Here is a 13072-nt window from a genome sequence, read left to right as displayed (position 1 = left end):
CGGGTTACCGGAGATGCGTACGGCGGTAACAATGTCCGTGGCGGCATCTTGTCACGCAGAGTTGAATCAAAGAGCGCGCAAAGCCAATACATTGCGGTGACCTACCGTATTCTGTTTACCTTCTGGTGCAAAGTGTTATAGCAACATGACCGTTAACACGCTGTCCATTAATGGTCATTTTTAGACACAAGTAGTCACGTAATATATAAAAAAACGTCGCAGTTTCGCCCGAAAGGCGAAGCATCGATTGCGATAGCAAATTCATCATCGCCATCAGCCTATTTTATCTCCACTGCCAGGACTGAGGCCTCTCCCTGCGATCTCCAAATACCCCTATCCTGCGCCAACCAATTCCAACTAGCGCCTGCGAATTTCCTAATTTCACCACGCCACCTAGTCTTCTGCCGTCCTCGACTGCGCGACCCTTTTCTTGGCACACATTCTGTAACCGTAATGGTCCACTGTTTATCTAAGCTACGCATTACATGGCCTGCCCAGCTCTATTTTTTTCTCTTAATATCAATTAGAATGTCGGCTATCCCCATTTGCTCTCTAATGCACACCGCTATCGTCTTGTCTCTTAACGTTGCACCTAGCATTCTCCCTCATAATGGGAACAGCGCGAACAAGACGACGACGGAGTGAAAGGACACAGGACGAGCGCGGACTCAACTGAAGCGCTCGTCCTGTGTCGTTTCACTCCGTCGTTGTCTTGTTCGCGCTGTTACCATTATGAATGTATACCAACATGCCCAACTTTCCACTTTAATATAGCATTCTCCATTCCATAGGACTTTGCGGGGTCCTTAAGTTGCTCTCGAGCTTCCATGTCAGTCTCCAAATTTCTGTCCCATATGTTAGCAGACAGCAAATTGGTGGACACGTATAAGAAGTAAGGAAAACAGTTTATCTGCCATATAAATTTCTAAACATAGGCATACTAACTAAATTAAGAAGCCTGGTGTCACGCGCGCCAAGCAAACGTGAACACCTCTCACTCGATGACTGCGGAAGCTATCTGTCAAAACGCTGCAGTGATTAAGCGTGGTAGCTGCAGCGAGCGAATTGACCTTCGTGCTGCCGCTCCCATCAGCACGAACTAAGCCACGAAAACACAGCGAAGCACAGACTCTGTACCCGTGGCAGATGGCTTTCAAGATTCAACGGCCCGGAATAGAACGCCCCCCCCCCCTCCCTTCCCCCGGAACCTTGCGCACGACAGAAGACGGCACGCTTCCTCCCCGCTTTCCTCCGTTACGTGTGTGAGATGGAGCCGCGACCGCCTGCTCACCCTCGTAGGCTTTCACATACAGCATACGGCACGCGACGACGATTTTATCGCCCATGGACCTTATACGGAAACTCACGGCGACGTAAGACGTACGCCTGGAGTCTCCATGAAATTTATATCCCAATAAAAAATATTTAAACGCATTGTAGCTGGAGAAAGCGTCACAAGATGACAAAATACCGACGTCCGCCGATAGTGTAACCCGGTAACCTGTAAAGTTTACGTGCAAACTAAAGCTCTCTAATTTAAAATCGGTGTCTTCTCTGTTCTGCCTGGCGATCCCTCAGAACAAAGGATACTTCACCGGCTGACATGCGGCTGTCACGCGTGCTGAGCACGCCTCATCGTTCACTCAAGGCAGATAAATCTGCGTCATCTGAGTTTTACGGACAGGCAGTCAGGTTCCAGACCTTCGGCTCTTCCAGCGCCGAGAAATCACAGCTCGCTTCAAGACAACAACGCCGTCCCCTCCTGACCGTCACGAAGAGGCCACTGATTGATGACAGGGTCATTGTCGAGAATTCCCGGGGAAAGTCGTCGACGGCCGCTTCACAGTTTGCCACGTGGTTGCCTCGTGCTGTGCAATGTTAGAGACACATGCTACGTTGGGGAACGGGAGGTGGTGAACGATTCGGCGTTCGTGATTGGCCAGTGAATTCTTTCGACGAGAAAAAGAGGGAAATAAACTGCATGAGAAGCGGATCCGGACGGCTGTGAAAGAGAGGCTCGGAAATGCATAAACTCTAGCATGTGGTGTGCTCCGATAGTTGGAGCCATGTTTGTAAAACTGAATCATGTACCTTTTTCGAATATAATCCTTTTGCTGTTCTCTTAACCGTAGCTCGGAACCATTATCTTGCCCGGCATCTTTCACGGCATCCTCCATGGAACCTTCGTTGACCGCACGGACCCCCAATTTCACAACAGCTCATGTACGCTCTCTGGGCACCGGCCTTGACTTAGCCGCCGAGAAAGATAAGCGGTTGGGAAGTTCTGGCAACGTGTGTAAGATCTAGGAGTGGCGGAGACCACTTATACTGTGTAATGAAGAGTTGTCCACTTCCCGAAACACTGACACACAAGCTATTTATAGATTTGATTGCGGCGTTTAACATTCCCTTAATATATACGCGCCGCAATCGGGATCAGTGTTGCCGTTAGCTTGAGAGCTTAGCCTTAGCTTATGCAGCTCAGCAGCACAACTTCAGAGCAACAAAACAGTTCCACCCAAAGGAAGCAGTCCATGGGATGGTTGCCTGCAGTGCTGTGAAGAATTATTTATAGTTAAAGGTCTAATACTACTTAAAGATGCAGATTTTAGCGCGCGGATTGTTGCGCGCGGTTTTTCCTGATCCAAATGTCACAACACCTTTGATATTGGGGTGGCCACTGAAAAGTAAAATACGCATCAGAAGTGCAGGTGTATATGTTCAGTCAGTTCGAATAATTTACCAATCACAGGGAGAAGTCGTGTCATTGGTGCGGTGGTTAATGACGTTGCTGAGTGTGGTGGCTTTTTCCTTTATTATTTGGAAGGTTCCTCTTGGGCATACTATCATTTGCGACATAAATACAAGAAGAAGCGTCACGCGTGCACGAACAAGCTTTTCTTTATTATTAATTCTTTTTCGTGCGGAAGTTCTAGCAAGGACCAATAAAACGGCCGATGTATCTATAGTGTTGGAAATCAGGAGGGTGGCCTAGACGTTGGCCAGTCATTCGAAGGTGTCGCAGACGCGCATGTTGCAGCTCTGGGCACGCTCACAGAAAGTGCGTCACATTCACTGCATTAATATAGTCGGCCAAAAAGGGCATACTATTATACGCGGTTGCGGTGAGCGCTTAATGCCGGTGTAAGGGAAGCCCGGCACGAAGTCTCTGAAGCGCCATCTCATCTCGGCGAGTGAGCCCACCCTGCAGGGTGGTCAGGACCACACGGAGGAATGAGGGCTCTTTTGGTGCACTGAAGACTTTGCTTTTAGCGTTAGCAGTTGCCCGTAGGTATAATCGAGATATTGCGCTACTGGATGACATATGGCGGGTGGCAGGGTATTTCATACGCGCTGCAATGTTGCGTCTTTCACTTTTTCCCCCGTTTTTTTCGCCGATATATTCCCGTTTCTGTCGAATACACTTCGATGAATCTCGGTCTCCCGAAAAAAAAGATGGTAAACTCTGTGGCGACTAGCTATTGCAAAGTTGTCAGGCGGTTCTGGCGATTTTCTAGCTGGGCATAAACGCTCGTCACTTGAAAAGACGGTTGCAATGCTTCTTCGATATTCCCACTTCAAGTGTCCCGTGAAATAAGCAACGCGAGGAGGTTCCATTGATAGCACCGAGCTTTTAGGGCGCCTCTGAGAGTTGTCCAATTGAACAAACTGGCAATTAACCATGAATTGTTTTAAGTTAATTACGTCTATAGATCTCCCAGCAGTCTTTCCTGTATTTTTTCACTCGTTTGCCACGGACTTAACACCACCGCTTTTACACATCTGAATGAGTGAGAAACAGGAGAAATGAGGCTCACTCTAGGCACCCCTTCCGTGCCTTCTGTATGTCCAATCAGAAAACAAGACGTCGTAAATACCTTTCTTTCTTGTCGCTTTTTTTTTCTCTTCCACTTTCTCGTGGAGTTTCCAAAGTTAATGGCTCCACTTGTTACGGCCACGCCGCCGCTGTAGCACCGCAGCCCCGCCTAGTATGTCTGGGACTTCCAGACCTACGGGAAACTGCGTAAGGACGAGGTAGCGTGATGACACGCCAGGAGTGTCCACCCAGCCGCTAGTAGTAATCGGGACTTTTTCCGAGGTGCTAGACGCTAAGATGAGCGTCTTTGTTCCGCGGACGCGACCCTCCGACTTCGTCTGCGCTGGTCGTTGCGCAGTCATTTACGGTGCTGCCAAATCTCGATGAACCCGGGCTCGTATTCCTAAATTAACGAAATAAAGCTTCAACTCTAGTGCACTATTCTAAAGAGAAGACGGTAGGCAATCGTTATATCTGATCTATTAACTGGCGATATTGTAAATTTGCCAAATCAATTAGCGGAACAACATGTTTGCTTACATATATATATATATATATATATATATATATATATATATATATATATATATATATATATATATACACACACACACATGGGGAAGCTTGCCGTCCGTCCAATCGTGAACAGTATTTAAGATAGAGACAGCTTTGCCCTTTCAGGCCTCGAGATAGCATATTCATTGTTCTGGCTTAAAGAAATCGCAGGGCTTCACGTTTCACTTGAAAGACTTTCATGTGTTTAGCAGTGGCGCCTCCCTCTTACTCAATGATTGTCCGCCGACCGGAGCTTCTCCGGAGCTTATGGCAGACTCTCACGTGACCCCCGACGAAACTCCATAATTTTTCCAAAGGGAAAAATTATGCATCCACCCCACAGCAGCCGAAACCCCAAAGATAACCCATTACGGATTTCCTTAGAAAAGAAACCCGCATTATTTTTTAGGGAAACCCGTATTGAGTTTCCTTTGCAGCTTCGTGTATATACTGTGTGGTGGACGACAAATTTTCCTTTTCGTGGTTCATCGTCCACCTCGCGGGCTTCAACAGAACTGATTTGCGATACACTACTCTTTCTTTGCCGAGAGGATGCCTGCCCTGCCACTACTCAAAACGCGCCTAAATATTCAACTTTTGTACCGCAAGGGTAGCGGATAATTGCTAATGCCTTAAAAGATACTGTATAGAGCGAAGAGGAAACAGCAGAAGTGGGCAAATATCAACTTTTTGGAATAGGAAATGAATACGAATACTAAGTACCGAATATTGAATTGTCAAAAGCGGGCCCATATACTTACATAAGCAAAACCTATTTCGGTATAATTAGGTACCACGTCTGCACTCATTAGTGAAAAAGAAAGAGAAACTATGAAGGACTAAGGAACAGTTGCAAACACGAGGTCATTAATTGCCAATAAATTACTACACGAATGGCCCCTCAACAACTTTAGAGCATGGTGGCAAACCAGCCTTTCAAGAATAACTGGATGCTGTATGACTAGCTTTCCAAATACATGAAATCGATTGTGGTCGCGAAACAATGGAAAGTTGTGGAAAAAGAAAACCAAAAGTGATTCACGACCTTGTGGGGAAAACATCGCAAGTTGTAGCGTAAGAGCTAAAACTGTTACGTCACTGGAGTGCCACGAACACTATGCGACAGACTACAACCAAAAATCGCAGCTTGCCAAGTGCGCTTCTGCCGCAAAGCCGAACAGAGTTTTCATTACCCATTTTTCTTCTTCATTGCTTCGCAAACTTTTGTCATTGGCTTCTGACAATTTGCGAGGCTCTGTTCAGTTTACGGAGAACAGACGCCAGAAATTTACGGTTGGTTGTTGCCGGATGTTTGGTTAGTTTTGAACATTCAAAAATACTGAATCGTTCTTTTTCGAATACGAATCGAACATTACACAATAACTATTCGTATTCGCATTCGAAAATTCGATCTTCGTCTACCCCTATAGAAAACAGTGTTTTGTATCAACGACAACAAATCAGTGCCAGTTTTTCACTTTTCCAGTCAGCAGTTAAAGAATACGTTGAACGTGTGATTATTATATATTTCTTTTTGCAGATGTCCTTTGTTGGTCATTAGCCATCCTCCGGCTGTCCCCATTAACTTAGGCCTGATTTTGCCGTTGTTTCACGAGGGTCGTACGGGAAGTCGACATGGTCGCTACCAGCTGCAGTCACGGAGTTTTCATTAAAGATCACTAGAGGGAGCTCTGGCGATAGCGATTTTATCAGGGCTACAGGTATGGCGGTTGCGGTATTTCAATCGTTCAATGATTTATCATTCTTATTAAGCATTAATACAACTACAAAGGAAATGTAATAGAGAATGAGGTAGCAAAGCAAAAACTGGCAGCGGCCCCTCTTCTAGCATGCGTATAAAGATGAGGAACATACGATTAGCAACTAAGGTAAACACAGCGGGAAAATACAAAGCACCATATAAGAAGTGTTTACTGGGATTTACTCGGATTATTTACATATGAATTTGCCAAAACTTCGTCCTTCAGCTGGCTGCGAAGGGCTTTGTGGCTGCACTTCCCAAATTCTCAATATTCAACAAAATGTTGCGCTATAAGTTCACCGGTTCACACCGATTACGCATGTGCGTCGAGTCCCATTGCTTTACTCAATGCAGAAAACGTATTTTTTTTAATGAAATTATGGAGTTTTACGTACCAAAACCGCGATATGAATATGAGACACGCCGTAATGAGGGGATTTGAATTAAATTTTACAACCTGGTGTTCCTTCAACGTGCATCCAATGCACGCTACCCACCACCGTTTCTGCATTTCGTCACCCTCCCGTGAGAATGCGGCCGCCGCGGCCGGGATCGAACCCTCGACCTGAGCAGCGCAACGACAAAGCCGCTGACGTATACCGCGACGCTACGTGGAAGTGCGGTGTCTGGGCAAATATCTCGGCCTAAGATCTCGGCGGATTACGGCTATCTACGAGCACGGCGACTGCCATGTCGTCTAGAGTATGATCCCCACTCATCCCTATTATGTCGCTGCTAGTGATACTACACGGAAGCCATCGTTTGTGTTGCTTTATCTGCAGATAAAGCAACACGAACCTCGATTTATTGAGCAGCGTGTTTTTATACTGCAAGCCTCTGTCGTTGCAGTGACGGGCGTTGAAATAACTGCCTGCTGACGACGCATCATCTCTGCCCTATCAAAAGTCATAACGTTCAGGTAGTTTCCGTGGCAGTGTTCACCTTCGCAAGGGTGGCGGTGCGCCGCTTCCACCACGGTTTCTTCCGAACTGTCTTAATAAATCGAGGTTCTTGTTGCTTTACCTCGCTTCCTCGTAGTATTACTAGCAGCGACATAACCATTCCCCAGTCGACATTGGTGGCAGAGAAGATGCTCTGCTGCGTCTAGGAGGGGTGTCCTCACGGCCCTCTGGTTTGAACGCATGTATATAACGCGCTTTGAGGCTAAATGAGTCCTAGTCCGTCGGTCCGTGTCTACGACTCGTGGTCCGACGTCCATGAGAGTGTGAGAAGTTGCCTTTAAATGGTTCAGCTGGTTTCAGATATCTTAATGACGAGTATAGAACGTTAATTTCGCGCGAAGTTAATAACCGCGGCGCACCTGTGTTGAAAAAAAAAACGCACGAAACTGACCAAGCATGACGTCATAGACTGTCCAGTCAATGCCTCCGTCTTCCGCATTCGACGCCGATGTCTTCCCTCGCATTTTGTCACCCCTTCGAAGCAATTGCGCTTTGCTGATGGTGGGCGCAAGGTCATGTTCCAACAGACCGGCGAATTCGAATGCACCAGGAGCAACGAACCACCTATGCCGCCATGATATGTCAGGGGGAACGTGGCGTTCGGCCATATTCGTGCAGGAAATGAGCCTTTGATAAATCTTGGCGTTTCCGTGGTCTCTGAAGAAAAAAAAAGGACCTGCTAGCACCCGAACAAATAAATACAATCTACGGGCTATATCAGACGTAGCAGTTCACGATTCCCTCCGAAACTCCGAAAGCGTACGACAACGCAGGGTGATTCTTTTAAACGACGTCTCCTGCACGAGTTCTGCCCCGCGCCGTGCGCGGACCGAAACAAAACAATTGGCGCGAGCTTGCCCTTACATTGCACGAACCTGCCTCCCACGCGTTCCCTTCCGACTTTCGCTTCTGACCGAGCGCTTCCTCGTTATCATCAAGGGAGAGGAGCATAATGCAAGGCCGATGCCGCAATTCTTTAAAAAAAATAAAACAATGGCGAAAGCAAGCACCGCGGCGAAAGGAAGGGTAGCGACAGCGGCCGTAATTCTCCATTGTCTGCACCGCTCGGCGCTGCCCGACGAGGTGCCGGCCGAAGCGAAAACAAAAGCGAAAACAGGGTCAGCCGGGCATGCGGGCCGCCGTCACCGTCTCAACTATGTCGGCATGCCGGCTCTGAACGGGGAACCGGTTGCCGTTCTCACCGCGCTCAACTATAACAGATGGTCTGGAAGTGAACGTAGGTATACGCGATACACGGCCGACGCCTAATCGCCCCCTTCTTCGTGCTCGATTTCGACCGCCCCCTCGCTCAAGCCTTGCCACCTTTTTGCTGTGACGAGAGCGCGTGGCTGTGCAGTTTCACTTTCGGGAAAGCTGCGTACAGCTTGCCCGCAGTGTAAAAAAAAATGAACACGGAGTCGTGACGCGGCTGCATGCTGGCCATGGCGCGATAGATGCATTAGCATTCAGGGGAGACGTTTCCGTTTCGTGCGCGGCTTCCGCCGTGAGAAAAACAGTGCAGTCGCGAGACTTGATTGTGCGCGAACATCCCAGACAACTAAGGCGCGCAGCGCGAGATGCCTGAATGGCTGATTAGACAGCGCCCGGCCGAGCTGCCGCAGCCATTGTATGTAAACACGAGCGCATCTGCTCAACACGTTCAGCGCTGCGACAATACTGAGATCCGGAGATGCATTTGTTTCTCTTGAACGTGAACAACAACGGGGGTGTTATACAAGCGGAATGACCAGTTCGCATAATTGGCTAACACGAGGGTTTCGCCAGTCGGTTGCAGCGTCCTATAGCTCTTACAACGAAGCGCGGAGCGTAAGCTCATGACAACAAATGCGTGGATGCGGCGAGATGGTGATTAGGCTGAGAAGGATTAAATGGAGCCAGCACGAATGCTGACATGCAGGGTACATTGAGGGGCCGCCTCCCCTCAAGCTCCCTTTCAGGGCCCGAGATGGTAGAGAGCCTACGCCAATACATAAGCCTGGAGTCACGGTCTTTATCCGTCGGATGTTGAATTTTATCCCAAACTACAATATATTTTGCCAATACGAAAGTGCTTAGGGGTGTTCGGATACGAGGAGTCCAACTTGATGATTATCCGCCGTTTATCAGGCACGATTGTTTCTACAAGGCACTTCTGCAGTTTCTTTATAAAAAAAAAGAAGTAAGGAAAAGGCCAGAACGTACTTATTTAAATACGCAATGCCGTGTGACAAGGCGTGCTATAAAAGAAACTCCCATGTTTCCAATTACAGCCTTCTCAGCAGTTTTTTTTTTTCCGCGTCAGTTATGGATGTTACCTGCACTTCACTAAAAGACAAACCGATGCTTGAGAGAATCTAGCAAACTTTTGACACCTTTACTTGCGTAAGTGAGCTTATCAGAGACTCCCGTATACGCTGTTCGATAAGTCTAGGCGCATTTATGCAATTGTACTGGAAAGCAGCGTCACCACACGAGTATCGCGTATCTCATCAATGATGGGGATATTGCAGATCTTCTGTTCAACTCCCAAGACAATTTCGAATCCAGAAATTTTCGATCGACAGCTTAGCTTTAGAAATCGCCGGTTAGGAAGTTTAATTTCAATTTTGTTATATCGTTTCCGACTAGAGAGAAACAGAGAGAGAGGAAAAATAGACAAAGCGAAAAGCAGGGAAGTTAACAATGGACTGAGCCCAGCTCTGTACCCTGCGCTGTGGAAGGAGAAAATGCAGGAAAAGGTAAAAGGGAAGAAGAGAAATTCTGCTGCTGATACCACCGACCTATACTGACAGTCCTCTGCACTACGTCACAGATGGTCACTCAGTTCGGGAGCCTTCGGGAATGGCAGCAGCGCTTTCATGCCGTCTTATAGCTGCGAAATGCGAGCACATGGTCCCAAGATCTTGTTCTTCATTCGCTCTTAGCCTGCCCAGTCTCCGCTGAAAGCGATCTGCCACACGCCACACACTTAGTGTCAACTGGTTGCGCAATGTGAGTGAGGCTGCTTGAACCGCCCTGCTCTACTGATGTATCGCAGGACAGGGCGCTGAATAAAAAACTGATTCATCAGACAATGCTTTGGACAGAACGATATCGACTGCGTATGCTTCCCTATTCGCGTCCACAATTGCTTCGCGCCAGGAAGCAGACAGTTGCGAACTGACACTGCTACGTTTCGCTTTTCGACGCTACCTTTCTCGGCCGTGCATTTATAAAAGCACGCCATGACGCAAGCGGGTTTGCGTGTTCGCATCGCGCTTCCTTTTACTCCGTCGCCTCATCGGCGTCATCAGCGGCCGTAATAGCCGTGCCCCCCTCCATTGCGAGTAAACCGGAGCCAAGGACGATTGGCCCGAGCATGCCAGGACGCCTCTTTTTTCCTGCTCCGCCGCATTGAGCGCCCACGCCACGTTGTCGAGTGCAGCCGGGTGGACGGACACGCAAGCCAAGCGTCGGAGCAAGACGACACGAACGCAGGCGTCGAAATCATCGACGTCGCAGTGGACGGTGCAGCGTTCTCGAAAATGGTCGCATCGAAACACAATGAACAAATTTGGCGGACGCTTAGGCTTTGCCTTTAAGAGGAAGATATTCCAAAAGGACTTCTTCTTGGGCAAGTTGGTGCTTAGATTTCCTAGGTACACTTTGTGGTGCGATATTGCTTGGCACTTCACTGTCTTCCTTTGTTCTGTCCCTTTTCAAGAAACGTATTTTGCGCCACAATGGATGCCTAGGAAATTTAAGAGAAAGCTTTAGCTCGGGTGCTCGTATCTAAATACGTGTAAAAGGAGAATTCGTTTTTCTCGGCAACCATAACACCAAACCTGACGAGGTTTGTTTCGTTTCAAAGAAAAGCCTTAAATCTAGTGACCGTTCGTTTCGAATTTTTGATTTGAGTCGTCAATTTTTTATTAAAGATTGGCACAGATCGCAAATTTTTAGGAAACGAAACTATCAAGTTTACAACTCTTCAACTCAGCAATGAAAAGTGACATCACAATTATGTGAATTGCATGTGATAGTACATCTAAAGCGGCCAAAATTTACATATTTCACCTGAATCTAAAAAAAATTACTAATGTGGAAATACAGCTTTTGCAGAACCCTAGTACACAACGTAACAAATTCACGCAATATATACATTGACATATCGAATTTGTCCCCTTTGAATGATCCAATGGATGCCGTTTACGAAACCGTGATACCTGCTCTTCATGCAGAGACATTAATTTGTAAACTTCGTGCTTCTATTTCTTTTCGAACTTTCTAATTTTTGAAAATTGTTTTAACAACATTCAGGCCCGAAATCGAAATTCCGCTTCCAACAGTCACCAGAATTTCTTTCTCTCTCAAATTCAACAAATTTCATTGAAATCGGTCCAAGGGTTATCTCAGAAAAGCGTTTCTGCGTTTTACATGTATATGAATAGACCGCGCCATAGTTGCCCCCGAGCTAAAGCTTCCTCTTAAAAAGTGCAATGCGATAGCATTCAAAGACCCCTGACTGCTTTTCATGCTCCCTGGAAACTGCAGCTCATGTAACCGCAACGTTTGCCATCAAACGGCGGCGGCGAACGCTATGCACGAAGGCAAGCTTTCTGGTAGAAACGCGGCCTCTTGCTTGGGTCGATCTCCTGATATTGTTTCGCACTTTAACCATTTCAGTCCGAGAAGAGCTAACATAAAAGATATGCGCTGTCGGTGTTTTTTGTCATTACATTTGTTTAGGGGCTGCCGTTCTCAAAATGCCGAGGAATAACTTTGACAAGAATGAAAGACAAGGTATGAGCCACTTTGGCCGTAGAAGAGTGGTTGGGCTTGCGTGGTTGGAAATTAAGTTCGAAATTCCTTTTGCATACGCGACGTACGATGCTGGACGCGGGACGCAGACGCCGTAATCCCGGGGACACGGGGCCCTTAACGCATTCGCGTTAAAAGTATGCGTGTAAGTAGGTAGAGTCAAAACTGGGTTTGACTGCATGCAGGGACTGGAAGCAGCACGCCTGCAGAACTGCGTATCACTTCTGTGTAAAATGAATAAGTAAATAAGTATAGTAACAATAATAAATGTGCGTTAACATACACGAAGAAAAATGACAATGAAAGGAACACTTTAGCACACGCCAACGTTGACATATGCAAGAGCGGAAAAGAAAAAAAAAAGGACGTGCCATAACAACTCAAGCGAGTCGCTGAACGAAATCGTTACCAGTATTTCGAGCACGTGCCTGAACTTATAAAAAAGCATTTCAGCTAGTGCATTAAAATCTGTTCATGGTTATTCCACGCCAACTGAGACTTCGCGATTCGACCATCCTCGATTTCTTTAAAAAAATCATGGTTTGTTGCGTTACTGTGACAAACATTAACCCAACTTGGCTTTGGCGCAACAATTCGTTTCGCGCTTTTGGCGCTCTCTTAAGTTTGCAAGCGATTGCAAAACCCAGTCTAACAAAAAAATTTGTACAAATTAAGAATTTTTACGAAAGAATATGAGACTTCTTTCTTACATATAAAAGAAATGGTTATATATATATATATATATATATATATATATATATATATATATATATATATATATATATATATATATATATATATATATAAACTTGCACTGAATTTGTCTTACATTTTTTTAATATAAAAGACGAAAGAAGGTACAGAAAGGTGGAATTTCGAAATCCTTTATGAAACATTATGTTCCCACATTAGTCATTCCAACTATTTCTCTAGGCTTTCCAGAGGGCGAAGAAGCCGATAAAGATGTTTCACAGATGAAAAAACATAACGCATGCGAGCAAGAAAAAAATTCAAGATTGAGAAAATTTGCTTTTTGAGGCATATTCAGCCGTCAATTGCATAGTGAGGTTCTACTAGAAAAACTATGAAAAACAGTAAGTTGCGCAGTAACATTCAATGGTATTTCTTTCTGCAAGTTTAATCAGATAAATTTTTATTTTAAGCGAGAAAATAATT

This window comes from Dermacentor andersoni, chromosome 9 (assembly GCF_023375885.2).
Source record: "Dermacentor andersoni chromosome 9, qqDerAnde1_hic_scaffold, whole genome shotgun sequence".
Lineage (NCBI taxonomy): Eukaryota > Metazoa > Arthropoda > Arachnida > Ixodida > Ixodidae > Dermacentor > Dermacentor andersoni.
This window is presented reverse-complemented; position numbering follows the sequence as displayed.